At 36.1% G+C, this 18,520-nt stretch overlaps 1 protein-coding gene and 1 long non-coding RNA gene across 5 annotated transcripts in view; both read left to right on the plus strand.

Annotated features, from left to right (window-relative positions):
- LOC110007818 (uncharacterized) overlaps positions 1–18,520 on the plus strand; it is a 36,173-nt gene that overhangs the window by 11,304 nt on the left and 6,349 nt on the right. The gene's annotated exons all lie outside the window — the stretch shown is intronic.
- Positions 3,640–14,594, plus strand: LOC148781419 (uncharacterized). Of its 4 annotated transcripts, none has more exons than XR_016058956.1 (8): positions 3,640–3,959; positions 4,425–4,487; positions 5,574–5,653; positions 5,958–6,053; positions 9,340–9,407; positions 9,812–9,889; positions 10,883–10,977; positions 13,021–14,594. It is a non-coding gene; the product is annotated as an uncharacterized LOC148781419 (long non-coding RNA). The 4 variants fall into 4 exon arrangements; XR_016058955.1 differs by having other exon boundaries at positions 9,812–9,853; XR_016058957.1 differs by lacking the exon at positions 9,812–9,889.

The raw sequence follows: 18,520 nt of genomic DNA on the forward strand, positions 1-18,520 counted from the left end.
ACTCTATTCCTCCCCATTTATTTAGGGACTTTCTATTCAATCCTCTCATTTATCAATAGATTATCAAGAGTTGTGGAACCAGAAAAATTCTCTTAAATATCAGACTTTTAGTACGAGTGGTGTAATGGGTCCTAATGAGGCGCACTCAGCACTCAACATTCAGCATTCAGCATTCAAATGAGGCGCACTCAGCACTCAACATTCAGCATTCAACATTCAGCATTTAGAGTTGTGGAAACAAAAAAATTCTCTTAAATATCACACTTTTAATACAAGTGGTGTAAAGTGTCCTAATGAGGCGAACATATAATACCTATCTCTAAACATCGGTAAAAGACTATCGCTGATCTTTCTTTCTAAACCCGCTCTCCAGATCAAACTACATCGTCGATTAATATCTTCTTTCCAACTGCAATATCATACCCCTACCAGAAAAATAACATCGAGAGCAATTGATAGGTTTTCTCTCTCAAGAAGTGAAAGTTAATCATCTCAAAACTTATAGGAATATTGTCCCTCTCTCATATGTCATGTCCCTCTCTCTTGGATACCCATCTCCATATTGGAGATCCATTCTCAGAACTCCTAAAAGGGTGACCCTCAAAACGATGGTATTATGTCCTCCTTCACTATATCACGTTCTTGCTCCGCAAGAAAGTCAATGTTCTATTTTTCATAATACCCTAATCTTAAGAAAAAAATATGGCATGCTCCTTGGTTCGTTAAGTACAAGGCGATTGTAGGCCGTCATAGAGAGCTGAGTTCGAAAGTTTTTACTTTTTTCCTTACCAACACTCCACCAGTTTTAGGGCTTTTTTCTAGCTATTTTTTACAGCGAATCTAACCATCTATTTTTTACAGCAAATCTGACCATCTATCGGCCTTTAATTGAAGTTGTAGTAAGTACATTCCACTATTTTTTTGCTGATTTGGTTTTGTATTGAAAAGAAAAAAAAATCTTTGAATATTTTTTGGGCCGTTTGGGTGCATGGATTTTAAGGCATAGATTCCCAACATCTTAGATATTGTCAAAATCCACCGTTTGGATTGTTTAATGAATAAGACACTTAAAATCAAGAAAATCAAAATCATGAAAATAAAACCTACTTTTCCATGATTTCATTTCCATACCAAAACCTGTTTTTTTGCGTTTCCAAGGCCCATGGATTTCACTCATTGGCTCCCTCGACCCAAAATATAGGAAGCATTTGGTACGTATAAAAGTTTTAGAGAGAGAAAATACCTAAAATTTTTAAAGAGAAAAACTATCTCAAAATTTTGAGAAAGAAAAATTCTCTTAAATTTTAAAGAGAGAAAATATGTTAAAATTTTAGAGAGAGAAAGTTAAATTTTAAAGAGTGAGAAAATACCAAATTTTTATAGAGTGATGAACTATCTGAAAATTTTAGAAAGAGAAACTATCTCAAATTTTAACTTTTAGAGAGAAAGTTTGTTAAAATTTTAGAGAGAGAAAGTATGTTAAAATTTTAGAGAGAGAAAGTATCAAAAACTTTAGAGAGATAAACTATTTAAAAATTTTAGAGAGAGAAACTATATTAAATTTTAAGTTTTAAAAACAAACTATCATATTTTAGAGAGATAAAATTTTGAAGGTGTGCCTTACTTCTATATGGAACGAGGATGCCTCAAATATAACTATTCATTCAGCTTACCCCCTACAAGGCAATTGTAGGCCGTCATAGAGAGCTGATTCGAAAGTTTTTACTTTTTTTTTACCAACACTCCACCAATTTTAGGGCTTTTTTCTAGCTATTTTTTACAACGAATCTGACCATCTAGTTTTTACAGCAAATCTGACCATCTATCGGCCTTTAATTGAAGCTGTAGTAAGTACATTCCACTATTATTTTGCTGATTTGGTTTTGTATTGAAAAGAAAAAAAAATCTTTGAATATTTTTTGGGCTGTTTGGGTGCATGGATTCCTAACATCTTGGATATTGTCAAAATCCACCTTTTGGATTGTTCAATGAATAAGATACTTAAAATCAAGAAAATCAATACCATGAAAATAAAACCTACTTTTCCATGATTTCATTTCCACACCAAAACCTATTTTTTTGTGCTTCCAAGGCCTATGGATTTCACTCATTGGTTCCCTCGACCCAAAACATAGGAAGCATTTGGTAGGTATGAAAGTTTTAAAGAGAAAAAGTACTTAAAACTTTTAAAGAGAAAAACTATCTCAAAATTTTTAGAGAGAAAAATTCTCTTAAATTTTAATTTTTAGAGAGAGAAAATATGTTAAAATTTTAAAGAGAGTTTTTAAAATTTTAAAGAGAGAGAAAATACCAAATTTTTATAGAGTGATGAACTATCTTAAATTTTAGAGAGAGAAACTATCTCAAATTTTAACTTTTAGATAGAAAGTTTGTTAAAATTTTAGAGAGAGAAAGTATGTTAAAATTTTAGAGAGAGAAAGTATCAAAAACTTTAGAGAGAGAAACTATTTAAAAATTTTAGAGAGAGAAATTATCTTAAATTTTAAGTTTTAGATAGAAACTATCATATTTTTTAGAGATAAAATTTTGAAGGTGTGCCTTACTTTTATATGGAATGAGGGTGCCTCAAATATAACTCTTCCCCCCTTCCACCCACCGCCTTAGCTTTCTTAACAACTGTTTTCCAAAAATTGTGTTTTTAAGCAATAACCCCCACTACAAAAAGTGATTTTTTTTTTGACAAAGATACCCTTCTTGCATTTTAAAAAGTCATTTTCGGGTCCAATAAAACAAAATTAATGGATCGAATTTGTTTAACCATGGATCGAATTTGTTTAACACCGGAACGCCCCTCCAACAAAACAAATCCCCTCAGAACATCAGACTAGGGCAGTTCCAGTGACATAAATGCCGGACTGCACCTTAAACATGTCGGATTGACCTCTCAAAATATCGGACTGACCCTCAGAACACTGGACCGTGGCAGTTCTAGTGAGATGAAACTCCGGGCTGCCCCATAAAACGTCGGATTGCCCTTCCCCAATGCTGAACCGCCATATACGAATGCCGGACTGACACCCCTAATCGTCGGACTGCCCCTTAGAACACCAGACAGGGCAGTTCTAGTGCATAAATACTGGACTGCACATTAAACATGTTGGACTGACCTCCCAAAATGCCAGACTGACCCTCAGAACGTCGGACCGAGGCAGTTCCAGTGAGATGAAACGCTAGAGTGCCCCATAAAAATGCCAGATTGTCCTTCCTAATCGTCAGACTGCAGTATACGAACGCCGGACTGATAACAGCGGGTAAATCATGAAGAGAGAGAGTGTACTAATGAAGAGAGAACCAGAGTATAAATAGGTAGGTAAATTGTGAAGAAAGAGAGTGCCAGTGAAGAGAGAGAGCGAGAATAGAAATAGGTGGGTAAATCGTGAAGAGAGAGTGCCGGTGGAGAGAGGGAGCGAGAGTAGAAATAGGTTCGTCAGTAAAAAAAAAGGGGTATTATTGTCTTAGATTTCATTTTTTTTAAGTAGGGGTTATTTGTTAGGAAATATGGATTAAAAAAAAAAAATAGTAAAAAAGTTTTAAGTGGGGGTAAGTTGAATGAATAATTGATTTTGGTTTGGCTTATGTAATTTTGCCTTTATATTTCAAAGTTCATACTCTGAGACCATATGGCATCACGGGGTCTAGGATTTACAAGAGAGAACGTCACTTCAATACAGTGTGGTTACAAATGACAATCCGTCAGATAAAAAATCAAACGGCTGAGGAGTGTCATCTCTTCTGAGTACACCTCCCATTGTTACTTGCTTATTCAGATTTACAGAATGAGAGAGAGAGAGGCGTATCAGCATTCGGGAAACTTTTGCCTATTCAGATTAGAGAGAGAAAGAAGCGTTTTAGCATTCGGGAAACTTTTGAGGCGTCTAGGTCGCCATTGATTGAGCTTGAGAAGCTCGTGTACGTATTGATCATCTCTCCCCTTTCTGGTGGGTTCTGCTTCTCTATCTCTTGTTCTAGAGTTCATAAATCCAAATCCTATCTTTAACAATAAAAAATTGTCAAAAAATAATAATCTAAATCCAATATTTTTCTTTCATGAATCTCTCTCTCTGTAACTCCTCTTAATAATGCTCCCTACGCAATTTTTGGTCTGAAAAGCTTCTCATTTGTTTCATTTTGATTTCTGTTATTGTTGTTGTTAGTTGATTAGTATTTAGAAGTTTGTGTCAGAGGATTTTGTTAAGAGAAATGTACAAATGGGGCCAATATTGGATATTGGTTTAAAGAAAAAGAAAGAGAAAAAGATTGGTTTGCGTATTTGGATAATTTGGGTTCGTTGGGTTCAAGGGTTTTATTTATATCTTATAGCTTCCAGACATTGCTACAATGGAAATTAGGCTTTTTTTGGATTATGAATTAAATATTTAATTATAATAGCTCTGATGTTTCAGGATTGCAGATCCTAATTTCCTTCTTCGAATTTAATACAATTGATATCAAGGTTTCTTATGAAAGTAAGTACTTTGTGTTTGATATTTATAATTTTTTTTCTGAAATCCTCGAACAGTGGTTGATGTGTAACAAAACAATGTATAAACATGATCCTTCTAGTCGTCCATTATTGGAGTAGAAAATTTATAGCTAAGTTTTGATGAATTCTACACTTGGGGTTCATGGCTTTTAGGAAATTTCTACAATGTAGGCTTTCCATGTAAACGTGAGAATGATTAATGTAGTATAGCATTCTGGTGTTTTTTCATTTTTGATATAAATGCATTCACGTAAATGTAGCATGAGAGTTTAGAGCAATGCACTAGTTATGAGTGACTTTGACATCATATTTAAGTCAACTGGATTTCTCGAAACTTGGAAGAATAAAATGCTAATCAAGTTCTTAAGGTTTTAAGCAATTGACATCATAGTTTAAGGGGTGACATTTTCCAGATGGCAAAGATGACTGGGTTTAATCGATGGTCATTGCTTTTGCTACTATTGGATTATACATAATTTTAGATGGGGGTGGAAAAACATAATTTTCATTGAGACACATATGCAAATGTTTATATACATACATTTGAGCATGCTAACTCAACCAATACATGAAGAAACTGATCTAATTGGCTTGCTTCATGTCCATAGAATTTGGAAATTTTCTTAGTACCAAGCTTTCCACCAAACACTTCCCCAAGAAATTGAGTTCATGACCTTGCTTCATGTATATGGAGAAGCTTTCTAGCTAGCAAGCTAGGTAGGTAAGACCAAGGCTAGTAAGTTGCCTACTGTTCTGATTCTTGCTAGGCCTGGAGAAATCTGTAGTTGGGCCCTCTAAGAAACTATGTTATATGGAATTAAGAACCCATTTTTCCATTGTGATCAATATGCATAGATTTATATGATCATGATGTAACTTCTTCTAATCAAATCCACGAGTGTGGTCCCATGTAGAATCCAAGGAGTTGCAAACACAGTTAGAGTATATCAGTTGGACAATAAGATTAACTTGGAGTATTTATATGATTCTATGATGTTTATATGTGTTTCCATTTGGAATTACTTCATCATTAGATGATGCATCTGATATCTGGAGGATGATAATGCAGAGACCAACACGGTTGCCACTGAGGAAATTGATAGAGATGTTCTATCTCATGAATCGTGAGGATCACCCCCCTACTATCTTGTTGGTGTTTCTTGCCCCACTTTTCGTATTTCACATGCGCATAATTTATAAATTTTGTTTAAAATTTAATGAATATTCTTTTTAAAAGAGGTAGACCGGATGACATATTGATCTAGATGATTACTCTTCTATTGTACTCAGTACCTATGGATATCCTAAATTAGTTGTAGTTAAAGGTTCTTGTACATGTGACTTTTTTTTTCTTTTTAGTTCTTTTGATGGATAACTGCTTACGTAGGAGGTTTATGGCAGTCGACATTCATAATGCATATTGATATATTGTTAATATTTATGACCAACTTAGGGATCTGGATCTGAGGAATGGTGACCATTCTGGTGGCCTTGGTTTTGGGAGTGTTGTTGGGAGCTGTTTTCCTTATTCATCTTGTTATCAAGCCTGGTAGCTCCCTCAGTTTCCCAAGTTTCCTATAAAATGTTAATTACATATTTGGTCCTTTGATTGCTATTTTCTTTGATTGCAAGTACTGTTCAACCTTTTTTCTCAGGCAGGTAAATCTCAAGTTACTCAACCAACCATCTCCACTAAAGTATATCGTTTTGGATAAAGAAGAAAGAAGTCTATTCAAACTACACATTTAATTACCAAATACCAATAGATAGAGTTCAATAACCATATGGTTTAATTGCTACACCAAATGGACTCATTGGTCCTACTTATCAGGGTCCCAGGAGCTACACAAAAGCTGAGGTTGCTTTGCATAGCACGAGGAAAGACTGTTGGATCAATGTAAAAGATGAGGTTCAAACTGATGTCATTTGAAATTTAAGATATTCGCCTCTCTCTCTCTTTCTCTCCCCGTATATGTGTCTCTGTCGGTGTCTCTCTCTGTCTCTGTCTCTGTCTGTCTCTCTCTCTCTCTCTCCCCTGGGGGGCCAAACTCTCTCTCTCTTAGTTATATTCATTGATCTTGTATCAGTAATAAATAACTTTGAGGTTTTATTGCTGGTCTATGATGTTACATCCTATGTGGAGGAGCATCTAGGAGGTGATGCGATACTAGCACATGCAGGAGACGACACTACTGAAAGATTTTATGGGTACATTTCTTAATTTTTATGTGTCACTTTCTTAGATCACTCCCCCTCACAAACCGAGTCTCTCAATTATGTTGAAGGCCATCTCTCTCTCTCTCCATTATATATATATATCATAGAGAATTATGGAGCCATGGTCTTGTTTCCTCTCTCTGCTGCACATGTAACAAGTTGGGGAGGTGTGATTTTGTCTTTTGAAAGAAAGCTTGATTTATAAGATACGTGAGATTTGTTAAACCAGAGCCTATCAGGTTCGTCACCAGAAGATTTTGCATTCTCAGATACAGAGAGAGTAAATCTGATTCTCTAAAGGAGTAGCACTTCTTGTATTTTTTGCGCCTAGGAGGCACAAACTTAGCACCCATTTCCTAATATGCCGACCCCTGACTCCTAAATCTTGGGTTTTCCCAGCTTGCACCTTGTTCTCCCCCACTAGATTCAAATAGGTGAGAGGAATTGGTCTGAAGAGGAAAGGGCAAGCCAAATATTTTCAGGATGAGTTGAACAAGGGTGATCCTGAACATGAGTCATTCTCGTTGTGGCTCAGTGTCTCCCAAAGAGTAAAGGGTGTCTGGGAATCCGGAGAATTGTCTAAATGGTTGAGGATGGTTGAGTAAATATGGCAAGAGTGTCGATGATTGCTTCTTGAAAATGTAGACTAATAGGGGAATTTTATCAAGTGCGTGGAATGAAATGAATAAGTGACAGGAGGAGGTTATGCAGAATATCAGAGTTCGAGCTGGGGATGGGAAGAAGGTTAGGTGGTGTTTAGACCTGTCTTAGACACCCATCTATTCAGGTGGAGTACCTTTTCTATGATTGCCTCAAATCCAAATGCAGAACTGCTCCCATGTTTTGAATATCAGGCTGCATGGACTCCATGACTTAGGAGGCCATTGATGGAGAAAGACGTGGATGTGCTCCTAAGTCTGCTATCAAAGCTGCAGCAGCTCTTCCTTAATCCTAGGAAAGAGGACTCTCTTTGGGTGCTGGATATTGAGGGAGATTTCTCTGTAAAATCTACGTACCAATTACTTGGTCGAGGTCCTGAAGCATATTCTGTGGCCACTAAGGTGTGGCATATCCCTGCCCTCCTAAAACACAGTGGCTTGTATGGCTAGCCACAATCAATAAGGTGTTAACTACTGGCACATTAGGAGCGGAGGTAGGTAGGATTATTTCTATTATTTGTGTCATGTGTCTACTCAAAAAAAATTATTTGTGTAATGTGCAGAGAGAGGTCTGAATAGATAAACCATTTATGCTTACATTCTTCAATAACAAGCTCTGGGCCTCTGTTCTAGACTCGATTGCATTGTCTTGGGTTACTCCAATCTCACTTGAGGCATTATTGCAGCAGTGTTATACACCACTGCTCCCTAAGGCAGGTGTTATCCTTCAGAGGCTGACTCTACATGTAGTCTTACAGCTGACTTTAGTGCTATGGTAGGTGCTTCAACGACCGTGAGCTAGAAGTGGCTAGAAGAAAAATTAAGCGATGGTCACTTTAAGGAGGCTAAACCGCAATTTTGGGATGCACAATGAATAATTTCGAGAATAGCTGGTTGGAAATTGCAAATGGAAACTGCAAGAGAGAAGGAAGGTCTAGCAACTGACTGGTGCCCCCACAGGGTTTTTAAGCTAAATTTTTGACTAGAGCTTAAAAGGCCAACCCATTGAGGCTGGCACTGGAGGGCTTGTGAGAGATGGCCAGATTAGTATATTCTAACTTACCCCGGGCCCTTGCATCGTGCAATTCGGTAGAGTCTGAGGCTTGGACCCTATAATGGGCCTTAGAAATTTGACGCCTGAATGGAGTAGTTATCTGTGAAGGGGATTTTGCCTCTGTGATCACCTGGGCTAATGGAGAGGATAAATGCCCTTGATCGTTAATAAATATACTTGAAGAAATTGCTAATTTTTCAAGTTATAGCTTAGACATGTGGAGGGAACCTATAGAGCTGGCTGATTCCAATGCCAATCAGGAGTTTTGAAGTCTTCTATCTTAGTGACCAGTTGTATCAATGGAAATACGCAGCATACAGATCATAGAATGAAACAAGGGGTATACTCCTAAGAGTCTTGGTGATGTGAATTATGTGCATACATGCGTTTTGGTTTTGAATTTCTGTGAAGAAATTCTTGATTGTAAAATGACAAATACAGTTGCAAAACTTTTTTGAAGCAGTGAAATCTAGTTATTGTTCAAAAACAGAAAAAACAGAACTGTTTTTTAAGAAAACATCCAAAAAAGTGGTCGACCTATTTTAACTATGCCTCGGAACTGTTTGCTTATTTTATTGTTCCCTTTCTTGTTTTCCTTCATTGTTTTCTTCTATGTATATATATATATGTAGGGTCGTCACTTGGTGTGACGGTAAAAGGCTTGGGTAGTCAGCACAAGAGCACGGGTTCGAGGTCACAATTGTGCACAAGCCGCCACAAATGCGTGCAGAAAAACGACATGGTTTTCACGTGAGGCGCACACATAAAGTTGAGCGCGAGCGGTGCGCATGTGTTTATCGGAGAAAACTCTTCACTGATATCTTTTATTAAGTTGATTTGTTAATGCATCTTATCTTCCCTCTGTTCTTTAGTGATTGGTTTTGCTATCTTTGTTGATTTTTCAGGCCACAGCATGCTACAAGAGTCTTTGACATGGTTGATGAATTCTATATAGGAGATCTGAAGTCCTGAGGTACCCAACTTCATGTTTGTTTGGCATAGTGTCATTTCTTTTGCTTTTCTTTTTTCCATTGTCTTTCTTTTCATTTTTGGGTTCTTATACCAGGGCATTGCATACTCCAGTTTAATTTTATTTTCTTTTGTTTTTTCGTTACTTTCTTGAGGTAACTTTCACTGTTTTTAAAGAAGTTTTTCTGTTGGCAACAGTGAAGATTTTGGTGGGTGGTCAGGAACCACTGGCTTCTGCCTATGCTCTCTCTCTCTCTCTCTCTCTCTCTCTCTTTACGCTCTTCTTAGAAAAAAAAACACTGCCATTGTGCTAAAACAGCAAGAGTTATTGCTCTTATATATATATATATTTATATGTATATTTATTTATTTATTCATACATAGCCTTTTTCACGGTTGATGCTTCAGGAGTGATGACCCCACCATCGAACAGATTGAAAGGGCTCAATGGTTTGTGCTTCAGGACAGTTTCTCTGGAATGCTGCTGTAATTTTGATATTCGATCTTGAATTTTTTTTTGAACCCTCTACACCTACGAATGCATCCGTGTGCCAACTGCGCCTTATATATATATATATATATATATATATATATGGAAGGTACTACAAAACGCCTAAAGATGAAAATGAACAGTGATTTCGTTTAACCTCTTGACCGTCCAAAGTCATCGCACGGTCACGATTGTTCTGTAGTGTTTCATTTTTCATTTTTCATTTTTGATACAAATCCGAATGACCTGAAAATTGAAGTGTGTATTCATAAAATATAAACGATTCTACGAAAAAATATCAAAAAAATATTTTACATGAAAAACATTAATCAAAATACCCTCGAAACGTTTCAGAGGTATTTTGGCTAATTGTTTTTTAGCGAATTATTATTTTTTATATTTTTATTAGGTACGCCTTACTAAGATGTACACAAGTTCAAAATTTAGGTCATTCCAATTTGTAGAAAAAAAAAAAAAAAAATGAAACACTACCAGACTATCGTGATCGTGCTATGAACTTTGGACGGTGATGAGGGTAGGCGAAATCACTGTTCATTTTTTCCTATAGGCATTGGGAAGACTTTTCATATATATATATATATATATATATATATATATATATATATATATTTCCGTAATGTTCTTCTAAATACTTATTAGAATTATTATTTATAGATATTAAATTTTATATAGAAAAATTGTTTCATACAAGCTGGACCGCATTTCTACATTGCGGTCCAGAAAGTGTAAATCATCCATCTTTAAAATGGATGCAAGCAAGTGTTCCATCTAAAAATAATAGAAACTAACCGTCCTAATGTGTTCTTATTAAAATTATTATTTTTAATTTTTAAAATTTATTTATTTTTTTAAAAATATATTTATTAAGAGGCTCGCATTTCTAGATACGCGGGCTTAACCACATAGAAACCAGGTCCATTTGTTAAAGTGGGATGGGTGTAATTTTTCCAAAATTTTTCTTCTTTCAGAGACAAGATACACCATGAACTGCCCTGCCCGATGTCACATCTGACGGATGGAATTGATTGGAACTTTTTGTAGAAAGATAAATTGTTTCACTGAGGTATTTATTGAGATTCACATATGAAGTGTCTGATGTTGCATTTGGCGTGTTTGATATCAGAATGTTAGTTTCTAGAAGTTGAAAGTTACATCTTACTCTCCATGTTTTGTGTTTGATATTAAAAAAAAAGAAAAAAAAAAAAAAGGAGCTTCCTTTTTACTTATTGTCTTCCCACCTTTATTCACAAAAAAAAAAAAAAAAGTTTCGTGCCCCCGTGAAATGCCCAAGTCCTCTCTCATGCCTCTCTCTCCTGTGTTCTCTCTCATCCCGACCACCTCAATCTTTCTAGGGCTCTCACACCCCTGCACTCTCTCTTTACGCACTAGGGCTCTCATACCTCTATATTCTCTCCTAGATAGAGCTCACACCCCGCTCTCTTTCTGCGAATCCCTCTATCCCCAAGTTGGTTTGTGGCCCTCATCAACTCTCTCGTATCATTATGTCCACACTATTTTAAGCCGTTGCTATTTTAGGTATGTTTTTTTTGTCGTTTTTAATTTTTCTAATCAATCCAAAAGGGATTTGGATTGATGGGTTGTTGCAAAAGATTTTTTAGATCAATTTTTTATTTTTGGGTAAATTATCCGTAAATGATTGATTTTTGGTTTCTTTTTCACTTGTTTTGGTTTCTATCGATTTGGGTTTCTGTCTCTTATGTGCTCTTGTTTCTCTATGGTGCTCTGATTTTAATGCTCGCTCTGTGATGCTTTGATTTTTCATGTAACATCAGTAGCTCTGTAAATCTCTGCTTTAAGCTTTTTTTATTTTTCATTTTTCATTTACCGTTTATTCATGCAAGATCTCTGATCAAATCTAGAACAGTATCTGAACGTGATATTATTTTTGGGTAAATTATCAGTAGAGAGTGTTTTAGGCTTTATTTCCTTCTATTGGTATTCTTGTTTATTTTGTGCTCTTATAGTGTATGTGTTTTATGCTTTATTTATTATGGTTGGTACTATCGCTTATTTTGTTTTTAGATGGATAATATTGATGGAGATTTGTGCTTCCGATGGAAAAAGAGAAATTTTTTTGAATTGAAGAGTGTAAATGTGTTTCCATGTTAGCCACAAGTAATACTTGTGAAGTTGCCATCAGTTTCCCAGGTTAGCCACCAGTAATACTATTGAAAATAGAGTCAGAGGGAATCACTAATTTAGAGGATATAGGCCAAAAAAAAAAAAAAACATTGGTTTCCCATGTTAGCCAGTCGGAGGGACACACTAATTTAGAGGATATATGCCCTTAACCTACACTAATTTAGAAGATATATGCCCTTAACGTTTTTTGTACAAATCCAAAGCACATGAAATTTGGGATGTCCACGCTTCTCATCAAGATGCACCTAATTAAAATATTAAAACAATTATTCAAAAAAAAAAAAATTGACCAAAATGCCCCTAAAATTTTTAGGGGTATTTTGGTCTATTGAGTATTTATGAATTATGTTTTATATATTTTTATTAGATTCACTTATTTTTTAATAATAGATGCTCCAAATTTCAAGTGTTTTGGATTTGTGAAAACAAAAATTAAAATGAAAACACGAAATGCTGTCGTGACCATTAAATCGGTCTAGATTCACTCTGGGCTATTGGGTGTTTGCTGTAGCTGTCAGCTAGAGGGCTGATCTCAGATTTTCCCATATATATATATATATATATATATATATATATATATATATTTTTTTTTGAAATGCAGAATTTATCGATATTGCTCTTTCTTAACCGTTCGAGTGGGTAAAGATTCTAAGATAAAAGATATAGTTTGAGCTTGACACCTTTTTTGGATATAAGCTAGTGCTCTCTCTCTTTCTCCGCCTCTATGTTCTCTCTGCTTTGCTTCTTTCTGTCCCATTTCACCTCTCTATAATCTTACAAACCATGTGAGCATGCCCTTGCATGAGTAGCAACTTATCTCCCCATGCTCTTTTTGAGATTATTTCCCTTTTTATGAATTCTTAGTTTTGCTTCTACACAACCACTCCAATCTGTGTGTGTGTGTGAACCACACCCTCATTCTTCCCATGTTTTGATTGGACAGGCAAGCCGAGATCTTGGAAAAGAAGCGGCTGAAGAAACTAAGACAGAGAGAGCTCAAAGCCAAGGACCAGGCTGACATTGACAAGGTGGCAGAGGGCTTCTCTGAGGAAGGCTCCACCGATCCCCTCGGTATGATCTCTTCCTCCAGTCCCGGCTCCACCACCAATCCGGGCCTACCATCTCTGTCAGATTTGACGAATGAGTCTGGCACAGATGCTGATGCAGAAGGCGGTGCCCACACACAGGCTGACATGGACAATGGAGCCTACTAGGTGGTCAATGGCCTGGAAAGGCATCAGGTGGCCCCACCTCGTCGCCCCATATCGAGGGCCGGGCCAAGGTTCAGAGGCTACTCAAGGGCCCCACCCCCCATCTTGTGGCCACTTGGTGTGGGCCCCAAAGGTCAAGCCTGATCATGAGGGGTTGTGTACAGACAAGAGGGGGGTGTGTAGGAGCAGTGAGGGGTTTTTTGTGGATGACAGGGCTGTGCACAGAAGTAAAGAGGGGACATGCATGGACAGGAAGGTGGCATGCAGAAGCTATGAGGGGTCATGTAGGGACAAGGGTGCAGTGCATGGAGAGGAGGGATCATGTATGGAGGAGAGGGTGATGCATGGAAGTGATGAGGGCTCGAGTATGGATGACAGAGCGGTGCATGAAAAAGATGGGTCAAGTATGGATGAGAGGATTGGGCATGGAAACAACATGGTTTCATTTATGAATGAGAGGGTTCGGCATGGAGATGACAATCGGTCATGTATGGACGAGAAAGCAGTGTGTAGAGGCGACGAGGGGTTGCGGAAGGATGAGAGTATGGTGCATAGAGATAATGATGAGAGATGTGAGGTCCTCATTGGGTCGATATCTGTGGTTCTTGGTGGGGCTCAAGTAACTACTAAGAAGAGTGGTTTGGGGCAAAATGGGATTTCAAGGCCTGTGGTGAAACTATGGAGGCCTGTAGGTTTGGGGCCCAAAAATGGGGGCCGGAGTGAGGTGGGCCCGGGTAAAGGGGTGGAGTAGGAGAGATATGGGAACAAAGAGGAAGGTGGTGGGGGTATGAGTGAGGGAAGGTGTTCTCGAGTCAGTTGTTGGAAGCCTTCCTCTCAGAGAGTAAGATATCTGTTTCTCTTGTTTTTAATGTTTCTCACTTGTTTCCGTCATCTTCTTCATTGTCGTTTGGTTGTGTTCTGTGTTTGTTTGTGTTTTTTTTTTTGAGAGAGAGAAAGAGATGGGGAGGGAGAGAGAGAGCTTGTGTATGACTTCTGTGAGAGATTTGTATAGCTGCACTTTGTGTATCAGAGAGAGAGAGAGAGAGAGCATGCATATGACTTATGTGAGAGATTTGTATGGCTGTGCTTGTACATATTATTTGAACATAGTGTGTGGGGTCATGGCCATGAGAGAGAGAGAGAGAATGGGGGGGTTGCATGAGGCAGTGTACATAGTGTGTGGGGTCATGGCCAAAATGTGGGTGTGTGGGGGAGAGAGGGAGGATCTCTGATAAAAATTCTCAAATCTTGCAGTCTCTATTGGTGTTATCTCTTAAGATGAATATGAAAAAAGATTTTAAACTCATTTTAGTTCCTGATTTTCAGGCTTAGTTTCTTTTACTTCCTTTCTCCACTTGCTCTCTAAGACTCTCTGCTAAGTATTATTACTTTTTGAAGTTCTTTTTTACTATGTCCCTGCTTATTTGATCAAGTTCACCATATTTGTATTCTCTGATCTCTGAAATTGATATGCAATTCAGTCTTTGTAGTTATCCCCCACTGACCCTTAAAATAGAAAGGGCAGGAAGTTCTTTAGCTTAGGGCTTGTAGATTTTGATCCATATGGTCATTGAATCCTTTTCAAGCATAAACTATCACTGGTTCATCATCTACGGTTTTGACGGTGGATGGAGAAAGGAGGAGAGTAAGAGAACTTGGTAGTGTGCGGCTTAGTCTCTTGAGCTGCACTAGTCACACATATATTATAGAGATACAAATGGAAAGTACCCCTGTATGTAACAAATCTACATGTATCTATATTATATCATTATTAAATAATGTATCCCATTTGTGGTCATAATTTTTACTCCAGTGTAGTTCCAACCCACATTTCACATAAAACCTCCTACTTAAATCAGATGCGCAAAAAAATTTGCTTCCACGCGAGTGGATCCTCATTTACATCAGAAACAATAACCAACACGCCCATGTGCGGCTTAACAATAAAAAGTGGCACTTTTACCATATGTAACAAATTTGTTTTTATTTAAAAAAAAAGATAAAGAAAGAGAGCGGGACTCTGGCAAGTTATTCAGACTTATCCAAGTAAATCGTTTTGACTAGGGCTGAGTACTTTAACCCAGAAGAGAAGAGAGAGAGAGAGACTCCTTAATTAAAGTGAGAAAAAAGATGTGTCTGGGATTAGGGATGCTGCGAAGATTGAGAAGCCGCATCATTAATAAAAGTGGAATGGATGGAATGTGACAAAAGCAAGACTTATCCTATTTCTATAAAAAGCAAAACTTCCAAAGCCAATGACTCATGTTGTTGTGCACTGCAGTTGCCATCAAAGTCTTTCATCAAATGACGATGGGACCCTCTACGGAAGAGAGAGATAGATAGATTGATAAAATTAGATAGAGGAAAAAGTTTAGGGTCTGTTTGGCTACCTGGATTAGATTCTCCCGGGGATAGGTTAATACTGGAATTGACAACTCTTGGAATTGGTCTGTCTTTGGGGGTTGTCTGCTGTTTGGATAACACTTGATCAAAACATAGATATGTCTGTCCACTGTTGGATTGTCTGGAATAAGTGAATCCATGGAAATTCAATTGCAGGTTTTGTATTATTACTCTACATTAAATTTTAAATTAATTAACTCCGCACATTCATTTCAAACATCAATATTATTTTTTAACTTTGATGAAATCCTTATTTTTTCTTTATTCCTTTCCAATGTATCCTTATATATAGATATATTACATACCAAATATTCAATTAAGGTCAATAGGAAATCATGAAGTTATGTATTTCGCTGTTTTGAAATTAGAATTAAAATGTAAAGATATTTTTGGTCATTAGGCGAGAAGTGACATTATCTATATGGGGTGTGATATCATCTGCATAGAGCATTCAATATCACCAGTGTGCTCCATGTGGGTGATGTCAAAACTCCAGCGGAAAAGGTTGTTTTAATGTTACAAAAATTTCTAATTGATCGTCTCGACATCGAGATGTCTGAATATAAAAATAAAAAATAAACTTTTGAGTCGCAAAAATAGTGCATCTTGCAATACATTATCTAGACGGTCCATTTTCAAGATTTTCATATGTTTATAGATTTACTTGATTTTAATCATTTTTTAAGTTTAAAAGTTTATAATTATATATAAAAATAAATTTTTAGATAATCTTAATAATCTTTTTCACTAAAATTACATGTTACGGTAAAATTTGGAGGTGCGCCTTAATTGGATCGTTTAAGGTAGCAACCTTATAGAAACCTCATCCTTAGATATAATCCAAAGCATACATGCTATTGATGTATGATAAATAGGGAGCAGTAGGAGGAACCTGTATCAACCCTTGCTTCGGGTTTGGACCACTGTTTGAAAAATAGATCAGTGATCCAGATTTGCCATCCAGAGAACCGGCCTGTTAACAAGTCCCTTGTATTTTGGCGGAACAGGACTGGGTTCCGATCCGAAACAGTTGGTTCCAGTTTGGTTCAACGTTTTCATAAATATTAGTTCATACGTAATTGATTATAATGGTTAGATCTTGCACTCGGCATTTAGAGAGGAAGGGATTCGTTTTCTTAGGGCACATTGGGTTGGTGTAAAATTATTCTTTGGGAAATAATTTCACGGTAAATTTGACGTACACATGTTTGGTAAGAGAAGAAAACGCATGAAAATACAACATATAGTCAAATCAGTGCCGGAAAAATCAGACGGTTAAAAAAAGAACAGGCCGGTTCCGGTTTAGGTTGATTTTGATAAACCGGCTGGGTATTTTAAAAAAGTTCAAAAATAACTATATAAAAGGATTGTTTACAAAGAGGTTGTTTTTTTACATAAAGATGTCACAATCATTCATGTCTTTTAAATTTCAAAATGGGTTGTTGTAAGAGTCATTGAATAGGCACAAGATCCAAAAAATAGTTCTCAAACTTCGTAGCTCATCCCAAACCATTCAATTTGACATCTAATGAGTAGGAATAGTTGTGACCTTTTTAAGCAATCCCTTCTTTTATATAAAATCTTAAAAATTAAGGGATTGTATTTGTAATGCATTTTTTAATATTTTCTATCGTTTTGGCAAATATTGAAAATTGTTTTGACCATCAATACTTATTTTTTACAGTTTCCATCTTTTCTGAATTTTTTTAAAAATACTTTGGGCATATATCGATTATTTAAAATCCATCTTTTTCATTAATTTTTAACTTTATTTTGATGTGCTTTAGTTAATCATGCGTTAAATATACTTTTCATAGATATTTCTTTTTGTATTTTTTATTTTTTTAACAATTTTTTGATTGCTCAGGACTTTCTCGGTTAGTTTGGTTTATTGGTTAGTACCAAATAACCGCTTCCGCCCCCATGTCATGTTGATCGTTCTGGTTCCATTTTTTGGGTAAAACATTTTACTGTAAAAATTACCTCAACCCTTGGGGAAGTATTTCTCATTTTACTATAAAAATTACCTCAACCCTTGGGGAAGTATTTCTCAGGTTCCACTAATAACTATTTACAATATAATTGATGTTATATAATGGGTGTGGTTTCTATAAGGTTGCAACCTTAAACAATCCAATTAAGGTGCACCACCAAATTTTAGTGTAATTTTGGTGTAAAAGATTATTAAGATTATCTGAAAATCTATTTTTATATCTAATTATAAAATTTTAAACTTTAAAAATGGTTAAAATCAAGTAGATCTATAAATATATGAAAATCTTGAAAATGGATGGTCTAAATAATGTGTTGCAAGACGCACTATTTTTGGAACTCAAATTATTTTTTTCTTGCATATTCAATCATCTAATTAGAGGGCTTTTCAACATTAAAACAACCTTTTTCCAATAGATTTTTGAGGTGCATCTTTAATTCTACATTTTAAGGTTGCAACCATATTTAAACTTTTTCCTTATATAGTATCTTATTTTATATTAAATAATATACTTAATATATAAATTATATTCCATTAATATTTAATATAAAATACATGGTTATGTTAAGGTGCTCACGCTATAGACTAATTGATCATTGTATTCAACAAATTTTAAACATTTTTATACTCTTGTTTTGTACATGGAGTATTTTGTTCATAAGGGTACTTTTGGTAATGGGAAAACTTCCTATGCTCCCCCTATAGTATAGAAGTTTTATCTTTCCCCTACCATCCAGCTGTCCATTTTTTATCAAAAGAGCTACTCGCCGTTTGATCTTAGATCCAACGTCTCAAAGTATTTTATTTTTAAAATTTTTTGAATATAAAATTTGGTA

The sequence above is a fragment of the Amborella trichopoda genome, chromosome 7, assembly GCF_054954075.1.
Source record: "Amborella trichopoda isolate Santa Cruz 75 chromosome 7, AtrichopodaSantaCruz75HAP2 v2.0, whole genome shotgun sequence".
Classification (NCBI taxonomy): domain Eukaryota; kingdom Viridiplantae; phylum Streptophyta; class Magnoliopsida; order Amborellales; family Amborellaceae; genus Amborella; species Amborella trichopoda.